Source organism: Pelophylax lessonae (genome assembly GCF_965119305.1).
Source record: "Pelophylax lessonae genome assembly, chromosome: 8".
Taxonomy (NCBI): Eukaryota; Metazoa; Chordata; class Amphibia; order Anura; family Ranidae; genus Pelophylax; species Pelophylax lessonae.
This window is the reverse complement of record NC_138775.1, coordinates 284,016,567-284,032,039: the sequence shown is the minus strand read 5'-3', so window position 1 is coordinate 284,032,039 and position 15,473 is coordinate 284,016,567. Positions and strand designations below refer to the sequence as shown.

General features: G+C 48.6%; 1 protein-coding gene across 1 annotated transcript in view; it reads left to right on the top strand.

Annotated features, from left to right (window-relative positions):
- The first annotated feature begins 1,092 nt into the window (after nt 1-1,092).
- The window catches only part of FGGY (FGGY carbohydrate kinase domain containing), a 433,297-nt gene continuing 418,916 nt past the window's right edge, over nt 1,093-15,473 (top strand). Inside the window, exon 1 of the mRNA XM_082264806.1 lies at nt 1,093-1,272. The gene's annotated coding sequence lies outside the window, so the exon portion shown is untranslated. The remainder of the gene's footprint in view (nt 1,273-15,473) is intronic.

Sequence of the window (15,473 nt, the reverse complement as noted above, 5' to 3'; positions counted from 1 at the left end):
TTGATATCGGCGTATAACACGCACTGTTACTTTTTCCTCCATTTTTAGGAGGAAAAAGTGTGTGTTATACGCCGATAAATACGGTATATATATATATATATATATATATATATATATATATATATATATTGTGGTGCTGGGGGGTGCGAGCGTGCGGCATGCTCCCGCCCCCACTAGGCAGCAGGGATGTTGACGCATGGGGCAGGACACCTGCGATCTCTACAGCAGACCGTTCTTCTCTCTGAAATGATCACTGAGCGCCTGTGATCTTTCTATATAGGATCACAGGTCTCTGTGTTGATTTCAGAAACCCAGCCCCCATACAGTTAGAAAACACCCCCCTAGGCTCACACTTAATCCTTTGATCGCCCTTAAGGTTAACCCCTTCCCTGCCAGTGTCATTATTACAGTAACAGTGCATATTTGTAGCACTGAATACTGAAGTAACGTCACTGGTTCCCCCAAAAGTGTCAAAAATGTAAGTTAGGGGTCTGATCTGTCCGCAGTCCCGCTAAAAAATCACAGATCACCACCATTACTAGTAAAAAAATAAATAAGTAAATAAAAATGACATAAATCTGTCCCTTAGTTTGTAGACGCGATAACTTTTTGTGCAAACCAATCAAAATACGCTTATTGCAATATTTTTATACCAAAAATATGTAGCAGAATACAAATTGGCCTAAAAAGGATGAAAATTTTTGATTTTAAATATTTTTTTTTCGGAATGTTATATAGCAGAAAATAAAAAATATTTTTCAGAATTGTCGCTCTTATTTTGTTTATAGCAAAAAAAAAAATAAAAATCACAGAGGTGATCAAATACAACCAAAAGAAAGCTCTATTTGTGGGGAAAAAAAGGACGTCATCAATTTTATTTGGGTACAGCGTCGCACGACCGCACAATTTTCCATTAAAGTAATACGGTGCCGAATTGCAAAAAATTGCTTGGTCATGAAGGGGGGGTAAACCTTCCGGAGCAGAAGTGGTTAAATACAGGATCCACGGATGATTTCTCAATGCAGCACACACCGGCCTCTAAAGAAAGAAAAAAAAAAAAAACTTGTTTTGCCAAAAATGCCAAAGATCAGACAGTAGACGCTGAATTCAGCCTGCCTGGCCAGGTCTAAGTACAGGAAAACCTGAGCCAATCAGAGCTGAGCTACAACTCACCAATCAGAGGGAATTTTACAAGGATTCCTGACAGCCTGAAAGTGCAGATTCGGCAGGAAGCAGAGGAAATACATTGTAACATTTCAGTGCTGGAAGGAAGTAAGTGTCCATAGAATAAACCTAAGCGGATAAAGCATCAAAGTGATTGGCCAAAAGTACTAATCTGTACACAAAATATTTTGCATTAGCTTTGTGCAGCTCACAAATATTGGGGGGGATCTATTGGACGGGGTTCACAACTGTGCGATGCACCTGGGACCATGCGTTGCTGCGTTTTCATGTGCATTAACGTGCATTGTTGTAGGGCAGTCTATTCATTTGAATGGGCCGCCTAATGCATATAATGGCAGGTTCACACTAGCATGCATTGTAAAGTAGTGCATGTTCAATGAAGAGATAGAGAGCCGCTGCTCTCATGCACAGCCCTGGATCGAGATCCGGCTCAGGTAAGTAATGGGGGGGGGGGGCTGATGGGGGTGCTGCACACAGAAGGTTTGTTAGTAATACTAAGGCTCCTTTCCATAGGTGTGCGCAGCCTATTGCATTAGGGTGTGCACCCCAAAGCTTAAACACACATGTATACTGTATATACTGCTGGTGTCAGCAGAGCAGTGGCAGTAGGGCAGTGGCAGGTGTCAGTTTTTATTGTTTTTTATGCATTTTTTTTTTTACATTTTGTGAAACATCAGGGGCCTAAACAGAGTGAATCGGTGATTAGGGTGTGCCCAGACACACCTGGCACACCCTGTGCGCACGCCTATGCTCCTTTCACACAGGTGGTGCGCCCGACGGACTCCGTTTTGCTCAGCGGGGGATCGATCTGCTGATCTCCACTGAGCAGGTGGATGACAGGTCCGTCTCCGCTCTGCGCGCAGAAACGGAGCTGTCAGATCCCCGCTCTCCTCTATGGGAGATCGGATGAGAAAAGACCGCCTGTCCATTCTTATCTGATCCTCCAGACTGATGGAAAATAGGGTTTCCATCCGTCCGTATTTCACGGACCGGATCGGATAGCAGCGGGTGTCAGCGGACATGTCTCTGCTAACATCCGCCGCTCCATAGGGCTGCATGGAGCATTCGATCAGGTCTGCCTGAAAAACTGACAGGCGGATCGGACCGGAAAGCCCGTGTGAAAGTGGCCTAAGTGCCGGTTCACACTTGTGCGATTGCGAACGGATGCGATTGCAATGCGAATTTGCAGTGCGGGTTTACCTTGCGTTTTTCAATAGTACCAGCGCAATTGTAATGAAAATTGATTTAGTTGAATATGTTAATTAAGCTCAGGAGGGGTGGAGCTGAGGGGAAAACTAAAACAAAAAATAAGAATTTGCACATATCTGAACTGATAATGTGAGTCCAGATCGATTGATGTCTATGGAGACTAAATTCGCAACGCAGCGCTGTAAACTCACACAAGACCCTTTTCATCATCGCATTATATTTGCATCTGAATCTCAGCGCATAGATGTGAACGACTGTCGCAAATACAATGTATTTCGGGAATACATGCGAATCTAGACTTTTCATAAGGCTTCATTCACATGTCAGCGTATCGATCGCAGGCAGAATCACCGCGATTCTGCCCGCGATCCGGAAATCATTGCAAACCGCGGGAAGCCTGTGCGTTGCCCGTGATTTGCAATAGCACCCCAAACGCTGAGCGATGTTGCCGCCATTTGCGCCTGCCGAATCGCAGTAACATCGCGCAAAAAAAATCGCCGGACGCATGACGCCCAAAAAAGGTACAAGAGCAGCTTTGGGGCGTCATGCGTCCCGCAATTTTTTTGCGCGATGTTACTGCAATTCAGCAGACGCAAATCGCGGTAACATCCCACAGCGTTTGGGGTGCTATTGCAAATCACGGGCAACGCACAGGCGTCCCGCGATTTGCAATGATTTCCGGATCGCGGGCAGAATCGCGGTGATTCTGCCCACGATCGCTATGCTGACATGTGAACGTAGCCTAATGCATCGCATTCACAGTAAAATCACACAAGTGTAAACCGGCACTTAGGCTCCGTTCACATGTCAGCGTATGATCGCGGGCAGAACCGCCGCGGTTCCGCCCGCGATCCGGAGATTTATTGCAAATCGCGGGACGCCTAGCGTTGCCCGTTGATTTGCAATAGCCCCCCAAATGCCGAGCGATGTTGCCGCGATTTACGCCCGCCGAATCGCGGCAACATCGCGCAAACAAAATCGCGGGACGCAATACGCTCCAAAGAAGCTCTTGTACTTTTTTGGAGCGTATTGCGTCCCGCGATTTTGTTTGCGCGATGTTGCCGCGATTCGGCGGGCGTAAATCGCGGCAACATCGCTCGGCGTTTGGGGGGCTATTGCAAATCAACGGGCAACGCTAGGCGTCCCGCGATTTGCAATAAATCTCCGGATCGCGGGCGGAACCGCGGCGGTTCTGCCCGCGATCATACGCTGACATGTGAACGGAGCCTTAAGCTTAATTTTTTTTGTTTGTTTTTTTTTTTTTTTCTAAAATAACAAACATGTTATACTTCCCTGCTCTGTGCAGTGATTGATTTTGCACACAGCAGCCCCAATCCTCTTTGTTTCGGGCTCCTCGCTGGGGCCCCTGGCTCCTCCCCCTTGAGCAGTGCCCCCAGAGAAAGCTGCTTTCCCTGCGGGCACCGATGTGTGCTCACTCCCGAGCCGCTGTTCTATGCGTCCATAAAGCTGGATACACACTATACAACTTTTGTTGTTCGATTTCCTATAGATTTACCTTTATGTAGTGGAAGGACCTGTCTGATTGCATACAAATTAAAAGTGATTAGGTTTGACCTCATATTATATTGTTTTGGTTAATTGAAAGTAAAAAATCGAAAGACAATTGTATAGTGTGTATCCAGCTTAAGACACATAGAGCCACGGTTCGGCCCTGCCCCCCCCCCCCCCCTCATTGGCTCACTGGCTGTGATTGTGATTGACAGCAGTGGGAGCAAATGGGCTCCTGCTGATGTCTCAGCCAATGTGGAGGGGGAGTGCTGAGAAAAAAAACCCTCCCCTCTGGGTGATCTATGTACATTGCTGGGGTTTTACCAAACTCTGTTGCAGATTCCTTCCTTTTGTTATTCTGTAGAAATATCTGTTTGTTTGTCCATGCGCTAAGTGAATGTGAATAGGAGTGGCTTTATAACTGGTAATCAGCTGCCACACCTGCAAGGCTCTAAATAGGAAAGTGGAAGGGTCTGCACTCCCTTATGCCCCGTACACACGTGCAGATTATCTGAAGACTTTTGTCTTCAGATTTACCTTTTCTATGTAGTAGAAGGGCCTGCCGGATTGCATACAAATTGAAAGTGTTTAGGTTTGACCTCATATTATATGGTTTTGGTAAGTCTGCAGACAAAAGTCTTCAGATAATCTGCACGTGTGTATGGGGCATTAGAGTCTGAGATAGCTTACATAGTGGAGAATGTGGTAATGGTAAATAAGAAATGTTGGTAGGGCAGTTATACAGAGGTCCGTAGTATGTAGCAGTGGCGGCTGGTGCTCAAAATTTTTGGGGGGGCGCAAAAAGAAAAATGTAATAGGTATTGCTTCGGGCCAAAAAATGCCGTAAAAAATTGCGTGACTTTGAAGTCATGGTACAGGCATGGCACAGGTGATGGTATAGGCATGGCATAGGTGATGGTACAGGAGATGGTATAGGCATGGCACAGATATGGTATAGGCATGGCACAGATATGGTATAGGCATGGCACAGATATGGTATAGGCATGTCACAGGTCATGGTACAGGAGATGGTATATGCCCCCTTTCAATGCAGAGACCAGCGTACATGCCCCCTTTCAATGCAGAGACCAGCGTGCGTGTCCCCTTTAATGCAGAGATCAGCGTGCGTGCCCCCTTCAATGCAATGAACACTGTGCTGTGTCCCCTTCAATGCAATGAACACTGTGCTGTGCCCCCTTCAATGCAATAAACACTGTGCTGTGCCCCCTTCAATGCAATAAACACTGTGCTGTGCCCCCTTCAATGCAATAAACACTGTGCTGTGCCCCCTTCAATGCAATGAACAATGTGCTGTGCCCCCTTCAATGCAATGAACAATGTGCTGTGACCCCTTCAATGCAATAAACACTGTGCTGTGCCCCCTTCAATGCAATAAACACTGTGCTGTGACCCCTTCAATGCAATAAACACTGTGCTGTGCCCCCTTCAATGCAATAAACACTGTGCTGTGCCCCCTTCAATGCAATGAACAATGTGCTGTGACCCCTTCAATGCAATGAACACTGTTCCGTGCCCCCATCAATGCAGAGTTTAGCGTGCGAGCCCCTTTCACTGCAGAGCGCCACAGCATTGTCCCCAATCACTGCAGAGCGCCACAGCATTGTCCCCAATGATTGCAGAGTGCCACAGCATTGTACCCCAATGATTGCAGAGTGCCACAGCATTGTACCCCAATGATTGCAGAGTGCCCACAGCATTGTACCCCAATGATTGCAGAGTGCCCACAGCATTGTACCCCAATGATTGCAGAGTGCCACAGCATTGTACCCCAATGATTGCAGAGACTGACAGGACAGGGAGGACTCACTTACCGGTGGTGACCGAGTCCCGACTGACTGGTTCTTCTCTTCCAGATGACCTCCGCTCCTGCCGCTGCGGCCTGGTCTCTTCTCCGGTGCCGCCGTCACTCCCGTCCGTCCACCCGACTCCATCGTCACTGCGGCCTGGTGAGGTGACTGGTCCGGTCGTCTGGGTCATCCGATGGTCTCCTCTCCGGTGCCGCCGCCCCTCCCGTCCGTCCACCCGACTCCATCGTCCGTCCACTCAGAATGACGCACGCGACGTCAGCGTCGGATGTCCTGGATGATGATTGGTCCAGGCTGGAGACTGGACCAATCACAGCCAGGAATCCACGAAGTGGGGGTGTCCAAGCGTTGTGCACTGCGCCCAGGTTACGCCCCCAGAAGGCAGCCAATCGGCGCCTCTTCTGGGTTGTAACCCCACCTCCCCCCAGCCTCCACATAGGCCGGCGGCGGCGAAGTTGGCAAACACAATTTTTTTTTTTAAACTTTATTGCTCATTTTGTCTTTTTTTTTTTTCTTTTTTTAGGGGGGGCGGCTCCCTGGCGCCCCCTATGCACGGGCCGCCACTGGTATGTAGAGCAGTTGTACAGAGGTCTGTAGTATGTAGAGCAGTTGTACAGAGGTCCGTAATATGTAGAGCAGTTGTACAGAGGTCTGTTGTATGTAGAGCAGTTGTACAGAGGTCCATAATATGTAGAGCAGATGTACAGAGGTCTGTAGTATGTAGAGCAGTTGTACAGAGGTCCGTAGTATGTAGAGCAGTTGTACAGAGGTCCGTAGTATGTAGAGCAGTTGTACAGAGGTCCGTAGTATGTAGAGCAGTTGTTCAGAGGTCTGTAGTATGTAGAGCAGTTGTTCAGCGGTCCGTAAGATGTAGGCAAGTGCACCGAGGTCTGTAGGTTGTAGGGCAGTGTACAGGCGGTCCGTAGTATGTAGGGCAGTGTAAAAAAGCGGGTCAGAGATTGCAGGCTTAGTACAAGAGAGGGTCAGAGGCTGAAGGCTTAGTACAACAGAGGATCAGAGACTGCTGGCATTGTATATAAAAGGTCAGAGACTGTGGCATTGTACACGAGAATGTAAGAGATTGCTGGCATTGTAAAAGAGAGGGTCAGAGACTGCTGGTATTGTAAAAGAGAGGGTCAGAGACTGCTGGCATTGTAAAAGAGAGGGTCAGAGACTGCTGGCTTAGTACAAGAGAGGGTCAGAGACTGAAGGCTTAGTACAAGAGGGGGGTCAGAGACTGCTGGCATTGTACATGAGAGGGTCAGAGACAGAAGGGTTAATACAAGAGAGGGTCAGAGACTGCTGATGTTGCACATGAGAGGGCCAGAGACTGCTGGCGTTGTAAAAGAGAGGGTCACAGACTGAAACATTGTCCATGAGATGGTCAGATACTGCTTGCATTGTACATGATAGGGTCAGAGACTGCTGGCATTGTACATGATAGGGTCAGAGACTGCTGGCATTGTACATGAGAGGGTCAGAGACTGGTGGCATTGTACATGACAGGGTCAGAGACTGCTGGTGTTGTACATGAGAGGGTCAGAGACTGCTGATGTTGTAAATGAGAGGGTCAGAGACTGCTGGCCTTGTACAAGAGAGGGTCAGAGACTGCTGGCGTTGTAATAGAGAGGGTCAGAGACTGCTGGCATTGTAAAAGAGAGGGTCAGAGACTGCTGGAGTTGTAAAAGAGAGGGTCAGAGACTGCTGGTGTTGTAAAAGAGAGGATCAGAGACAAGATGAGGATTCCTATGGAGGATGTGTTGGGATGAGGATTCCTATGGAGGATGGAGTGGGAAGAGGATTCCTTTGGAGGATTGAGGTGGGTGAGGATTCCTATGGTAGATGGAGTGGGGTGAGGATCCCTATGGAGGATGGAGTGGGATGAGGATTCCTCTGGAGGATTGAGTGGGAAAAGGATTCCCTTGTTGGAGGATTGAGTGGGGTGAGGATTTATATGGAGCATGAAGTGGGGTAAGGATTTTTATGGAAGATGGGGTGGGATGAGGATTCCTATGGAGGATGGAGTGGGATGAGGATTTCTATGAAGGATGGGGTGGGATGAGGATTCCTATGGAGGATGGGTTGGGATGAGGATTCCTATGGAAGATGGGTTGGGATGAGGATTCCTATGGAAGATGGAGTGGGAAGAGGATTCCTTTGGAGGATTGAGGTGGGTGAGGATCCCTATGGAGGATTGAGTGGGGTGAAGATTTCTATGGAGGGTGGAGTGGGGTAAGGATTTTTATGGAGGATGGGGTGGGATGAGTATTCCTATGAAGGATGGAGTGGGATGAGGATTCCTATGGAGGATGGAGTGGGAGGAGGACGGAGTGGGATGATGATTCCTATGGAGGATAAAGTGGGACGAGGATCCTTATGGAGGGTGGGGTGGGATGAGGATTTCTATGAAGAATGGGGTGGGATGAGGATTTCTATGAAGAATGGGGTGGGATGAGGATTCCTATGGAGGATGGGTTGAGATGAGGATTCCTATGGAGGATGGGTTGGGATGAGGATTCCTATGGAGGATGGAGTGGGAAGAGGATTCCTTTGGAGGATTGAGGTGGGTGAGGATCCCTATGGAGGATGGAATGGGGTGAGGATCCCTATGGAGGATGGAGTGGGATGAGGATCCCTCTGGAGGATTGAGTGGGAAAAGGATTCCCTTGTTGGAGGATTGAGTGGGGTGAGGATTTATATGGAGCATGAAGTGGGGTAAGGATTTTTATGGAAGATGGGGTGGGATGAGGATTCCTATGGAGGATGGAGTGGGATGAGGATTTCTATGAAGGATGGGGTGGGATGAGGATTTCTATGAAGGATGGGGTGGGATGAGGATTCCTATGGAAGATGGGTTGGGATGAGGATTCCTATTGAAGATGGAGTGGGAAGAGGATTCCTTTGGAGGATTGAGGTGGGTGAGGATCCCTATGGAGGATGGAGTGGGGTGAGGATCCCTATGGAGGATGGAGTGGGATGAGGATCCCTCTGGAGGATTGAGTGGGAAAAGGATTCCCTTGTTGGAGGATTGAGTGGGGTGAGGATTTATATGGAGCATGAAGTGGGGTAAGGATTTTTATGGAAGATGGGGTGGGATGAGGATTCCTATGAAGGATGGAGTGGGATGAGGATTCCTTTGGAGGATGGAGTGGAAAGAGGATTTCAATGGAGGATGAAGCCGGGTGAGAATTTCTGTGGAGGATGGGGTGGGATGAGAATTCCTATGGAGAATGAAGTGGCATCGAGAATTCCTATGGAGGATTGGGTGGAATGAGGATTCCTAAGGAGGATGAAGTGGTATGAGGGTCCCTATGGAGGATGGAGGGGAGTGGGGATTCCTATGGAGGATAGAGTGGGGTGAGGATTTCTGTGGAGGATTAAGTGGGAGGAAGGTTCCTATCAGAGTTGTATAAAGTACTCGAAACCCATACTTGAGTAAAAGTACAAGTGCTCGATCAAAAAGTGACTTGAGTAGAAGTGGAAGTGTTCGATCAAAAAGTGACTTGAGTAGAAGTACTAAAGTATTCAACATTTTTTGTACTTAAGTATTGCAAGTAGTTTTGAAAAAAAAATTGCTACTCAAGTACTGAAAGTAAAAGTACAAGTACTGTGTTATGTAGTTTTTTACAGAAAGAAGTCAAAATTTTGAACATCATATTGTTTTTTATTATTTCAAATGCAGCTTTTATTTATACATACAGTAGCATTTATTTTCGTATGCGCTGATAATACACATGTTTTGAGCTTCATGAAAGCTGCCATCTACTGTTCTGGCAGTGGTAATTTTTATAATAGTAACGAGTAACTATGCAGCACAAAAAAAAAATATTGGAGTAGAAGTATTGAAATCATCGAAAAAATGTAGTGAAGTAAAAGTGGAAGTAGGAGAAAAACTTATACTCTAGAAAAGTACAGATATCGCCTTTCGGTACTTAAGTACAGTAGTGAAGTAGTTCTACTTAGTTACTATACATCTCTGGTTCCTATGGAGGATGGGGAGGGATGGGGGTTCCTATGGAGGATGGGGTGGGATGAGGATTCCTATGGAGGATGGAGAGGGATGAGGATTCCTATAGAGGATGAAGTGGGATTAGGGTTTCTATGGAGGATGGGGTGGGATGGGGTTCCTGTGAAGGATGGAGTGGGGTGAGGCTTCCTATGGAGGATGGAGTGGGATTGGGGTTCCTGTGAAGGATGGCGTGGGATGAGGATTCCTCTGGACGATTGAGTGGGAAAAGGATTCCCTTGGAGGATTGAGTGGGGTGAGGATTTATATGGAGCATGAAGTGGGGTAAGGATTTTTATGGAAGATGGGGTGGGATGAGGATTCCTATGGAGGATGGAGTGGGATGAGGATTTCTATGAAGGATGGAGTGGGATGAGGATTCCTTTGGAGGATGGAGTGGAAAGAAGATTTCAATGGAGGATGAAGCCGGGGTGAGGATTTCTGTGGAGGATGGGGTGGGATGAGAATTCCTATGGAGAATGAAGTGGCATCGAGAATTCTAATGGAGGATTGGGTGGGATGAGGATTCCTTAGGAGGATGAAGTGGGATAAGGGTCCCTATGGAGGATGGAGGATGGAGGGGAATGGGGATTCCTATGGAGGGTAGAGTGGGGTGAGGATTCCTATGGAGGATTAAGTGGGATGAAGGTTCCTATAGAGGATGGGGTGGGATGAGGATTCCTTTGGAAGATGGGGTGGGATGAGGATTCCTTTGAAGGATGAAGTGGGATGAGGATTCTTATGGAGGATGAAGTGGGATGAAGATTTCGGTAGAGGGTGAAGTGGGGTGAGGGTTCCTATGGAGGATAGAGTGGGGTGAGGATTTCTGTGGAGGATTAAGTGGGATGAAGGTTCCTATAGAGGATGGGGTGGGATGAGGATTTCTATGGAGGATGAAGTGGAATGAAGATTTCGGTAGAGGGTGAAGTGGGATGAGGGTTCCTATGGAGGATGGGGTGGGATTAGGGTTCCCATGGACGATGGGGAGGGATGGGGGTTCCTATGGAGGATGGAATGGGATGGGGGTTCCTATGGAGGATGGAATGGGATGGGGGTTCCTATGGAGGATGGGGAGTGGGGAGGGATGGGGGTTCCTATGGAGGATGGAATGGGATGGGGGTTCCTATGGAGGATGGGGAGTGGGGAGGGATGGGGGTTCCTATGGAGGATGGAATGGGATGAGGATTTGGTTTGTGGAGTGGGACATTGTCCCCAGACTCTGGATGTAGTATGGAGACGCCTCGTCTTTGCGGCTCTGCGTGTTTGCTGTCGCTGGCCGGCTGCCTCTGTGGACAGGTACATATTTAATGTTGACCAATCTGTTTCCTGAAACGGCGGTCAATATTTGCTCTGCGTTCTGCTGCCTCTTCTTGACCTTTTTCAAGGGATCCTTTGTATTGTCAGACGTAAATCCTGGATTTAGACGCAGAGCGATGGGTTGGATGTTGAGGTTTGAGGAACCCTTCCTTACTCCTGATGAGAGTTTTTCTACTGTAAGAGAACCCAACTCTAAGCCTGGTTCACGCTACTGCGACTTCTCATGCAACTTTCTGCAATGTGCGACACAGAAAGTCGCAAGACAAGTCAAGACGCCCTCATTTCAATGGGTGGCGTCTTAATTGCTGCATCTCAAGTGACAGTGACAAAAAAATAAAATAAAAAATTAGTTCCTGCACTAAGTTTCTGCTGCATTCCATGTGACAGGAGCGATTTCCTTGCAAGTTTTGTGATTTTTTTTTTAACATTGCAGTCTAAGGCACTCATGAGCCTAAGGCTTGGTTCAACCTGCTGCGACTCCATAGTCATGCGAGTTCCAGTGCGACTTCGCATTGCAACTTGCTTTTACTTGATGCGACTTGAATGCCACTTCAATGCGAATTTGATATTTTTTGCAACTTTAGCTTTGGCAAATCATAACAATACAGTGTCATACATATTATTGAACCTACAAAACCCTTTGAAGTGGTAGGCAAAGTCGCAAAGATAAGACAAAGAAACATTTTCCTTGTAACTTTTGTGATTTTTAACATTGCACTTATGAGCCTAAGGCTCGGTTCACTCTGCTGCGACTCCAAAGTCATTCATTTTCCAGTGCATCTTTGCATTGCGACTTGCTTTCAACTTGATGCGACTGCAATGCGACTTCAATCCCACGTTAATATTTTGCGACTTTGTCTTTGGCAAATCGTAACAACATAGCCTGATACATATTATTGCACTTACAAAAGTTGAAATCGCAGCCAGAGTCGCAAAGATAAAACTTCCTTGCAGCTTTTGAGATTTTAAACATTGCAGTCTATGGCACTCATGTTGCAAGGAAGACATAGAAATGTAGCGCAGGAACAATTTTTTTTTGTCTCTGTGACTTGAGTCGCTGCAAGTAAGACGACACCCAATATAATTAATGTGTTTTTACTTCTCATGCGACTTTTTGTGTCACATGTCGCAGCAAGTGGCATGAGAAGTCGCAGCAGTGTGACCCAGGGCTTAGGCTCCATTCAAATTTGCGTTTCCAGAATGCGCCTCAAAGCGCACAGAAAATATGAATTTTGCTACGCATTTCGGAAATGCATTGCAAATGTGCATCGTGTTTGCAGTGCCGTTGATTGCTGATGACACTCTAGTGGTGGTATCAGGTACGCGCTTCCCACGAGTTTTGTCAGGGGGAAAACGTGCTACAAATGTGGCAAAGCGCACAGTGAAAAAAGCGCCCATAAAAAAAGGTTTTGGAGCGTCTTTGTGGCGCTTGTCGCATGTAGGGGATCCCATGCAGGTGAATGAACTGCCCAATGCACGACGAGCAGAAACACTCCAAAACATGAAAAAACACGAGTTCCCGCTATGCCCAGGTGTGATCCCCGTCCTAACTACGGGTGTGATCCCCGCCCTAACTACAGGTGTGAACCCCGCCCTAACTACAGGTGTAAACCCCTCCCTAACTACAGGTGTGATCCCCGTCCTAACAACAGGTGTGATCCCCCCCTTACTACAGGTGTGATCCCCGCCCTAACTACAGGTGTGATCCCCGCCCTAACTACAGGTGTGAACCCTGTCCTAACTACAGGTGTGATCCCCGTCCTAACTACAGGCGTGAACCCCGCCCTAACTGCAGGCGTGAACCCCGCCCTAACTACAGGTGTGAACCCCGCCCTAACTACAGGTGTGAACCCCGCCCTAACTACAGGTGTGATCCCCGTCCTAACTACAGGTGTGATCCCCGTCCTAACTACAGGTGTGATCCCCGTCCTAACTACAGGTGTGATCCCCGTCCTAACTACAGGTGTGAACCCTGTCCTAACTACAGGTGTGAACCCTGTCCTAACTACAGGTGTGAACCCTGTCCTAACTACAGGTGTGATCCCCGTCCTAACTACAGGTGTGATCCCCGTCCTAACTACAGGTGTGATCCCCGTCCTAACTACAGGTGTGAACCCCACCCTAACTACAGGTGTGAACCCCGCCCTAACTACAGGTGTGAACCCCGTCCTAACTACAGGTGTGATCCCCGTCCTAACTACAGGTGTGATCCCCGTCCTAACTACAGGTGTGATCCCCGTCCTAACTACAGGTGTGATCCCCGTCCTAACTACAGGTGTGATCCCCGCCCTAACTACAGGTGTGAACCCCGCCCTAACTACAGGTGTGAACCCCGCCCTAACTACAGGTGTGAACCCCGCCCTAACTACAGGTGTGATCCCCGTCCTAACTACAGGTGTGAACCCTGCCCTAACTACAGGTGTGAACCCCCCTAACTACAGGTGTGAACCCTGTCCTAACTGCAGGTGTGAACCCCGCCCTAACTACAGGTGTGAACCCCGCCCTAACTACAGGTGTGATCCACGTCCTAACTACAGGTGTGAACCCTGCCCTAACTACAGGTGTGAACCCTGCCCTAACTACAGGTGTGAACCCAGTCCTAACTACAGGTGTGAACCCTGTCCTAACTACAGGTGTGAACCCCGCCCTAACTACAGGTGTGAACCCTGTCCTAACTACAGGTGTGAACCCTGTCCTAACTACAGGTGTGAGCCCCGCCCTAACTACAGGTGTGAACCCCGCCCTAACTACAGGTGTGAACCCCGTTCTAACTACAGGTGTGAACCCCGTCCTAACTACAGGCGTGAACCCCGCCCTAACTACAGGCGTGAACCCCGCCCTAACTACAGGCGTGAACCCCGCCCTAACTACAGGCGTGAACCCCGCCCTAACTACAGGCGTGAACCCCGCCCTAACTACAGGCGTGAACCCCGCCCTAACTACAGGCGTGAACCCCGCCCTAACTGCAGGCGTGAACCCCGCCCTAACTACAGGTGTGAACCCCGCCCTAACTACAGGTGTGAACCCCGCCCTAACTACAGGTGTGAACCCCGCCCTAACTACAGGTGTGATCCCCGTCCTAACTACAGGTGTGATCCCCGTCCTAACTACAGGTGTGATCCCCGTCCTAACTACAGGTGTGATCCCCGTCCTAACTACAGGTGTGAACCCCACCCTAACTACAGGTGTGAACCCCGCCCTAACTACAGGTGCCACCAAGCACAGGCGTACCTCTGTGCATTATTTGAACATTCCTGTTCTAGGAGGGGAAATTTGGGGGTGTGTGCTAAGAAAGGTGATTTCAGGGGATTTGTGTTGGGAGGGGGATGGGGGAAGGTGAGTTGTGCTAAGAGGGGGATTTGGGGTGCTTGTGGTAAAAGAGGTGATATGGTAGAGGGGGGAGGGGATTTGTGCTAGGAGAAGAATTTTTTTTTAGGGGGGGGGGGGTGTTGTGCCAGTATTGTTAGAGGGGGGAGGGAATTTGTGTTGGGAGGGGAAATTTGGGGGGCAGTAGAGGGTAAGAATTGTTCTAGGAGGGGAAATTTGGGGGTGTGTGCTAAGAAAAGTGATTTGGGGGGATTTGTGTTGGGAGGGGGATGGGGGAAGGTGATTTGTGCTAAGACGGGGGATTAGGGTGGTTGTGGTAGAAGAGGTGATATGGTGGAGGGGGAGGGGATTTGTGCTAGCCTAGAAGCAGAATTTTTTTTTTTTTGGGGGGGGGGGGGGGATTTGTGCCAGTAGGGATGAATGGGGGCTATTTGGGAGGGGGGGAAGATTTGTGCTAGGTGGAGGGATTTGTTGTGAATACGGGGAGGGGATTTGGAATGGGGGTCAGGATGTGTAAATAGGTGGGTGGGTGGGGGGGGGGGTTTGAGGGGTAGAGGATTTCTCCTAGGAGGAGAGAATTAGGGTGGTTTTGGTAGAAGTGGTGATATGGTAGAGGGGGGAGGGGATTTGTGCTAGGAGCAACATTTTTTGAGGGGGAGATTTGTGCCAGTAGGGATGAATGGGGGTTATTTGGGAGGGGTGAAAGATTTGTGCTAGGATGGGGGATTTGTGCATGGGGGGGTTGGAGTGGGGGGGGGGGATGTGTACACAGGTGGGGGGAGACATGAGGAGTAGAGGATTTCTGCTAGGAGGGGAGATTTGGGGTGCTTGTGGTAAAAGGGGTAATATGGTAGAGGGGGACTTGTGTTGGGAGAGGTTATTTGGGGGGCAGCAGAGGGTAAGAATTTATTCTAGGAGGGGAAATTTGGGGGTGTATGTGCTAAGAAAGGTGATTTGGGGGATTTGTATTGGGAGGGGGATATGGGAAGGTGATTGTACTAAGAGGGGGAATTGGGGTGTTTGTGGCAGAGGAGATGATATGGTGGGGGGGGGGGGGGGGGTTTGTGCTAGGAGTAGATTTTTTTTTTTTTTTT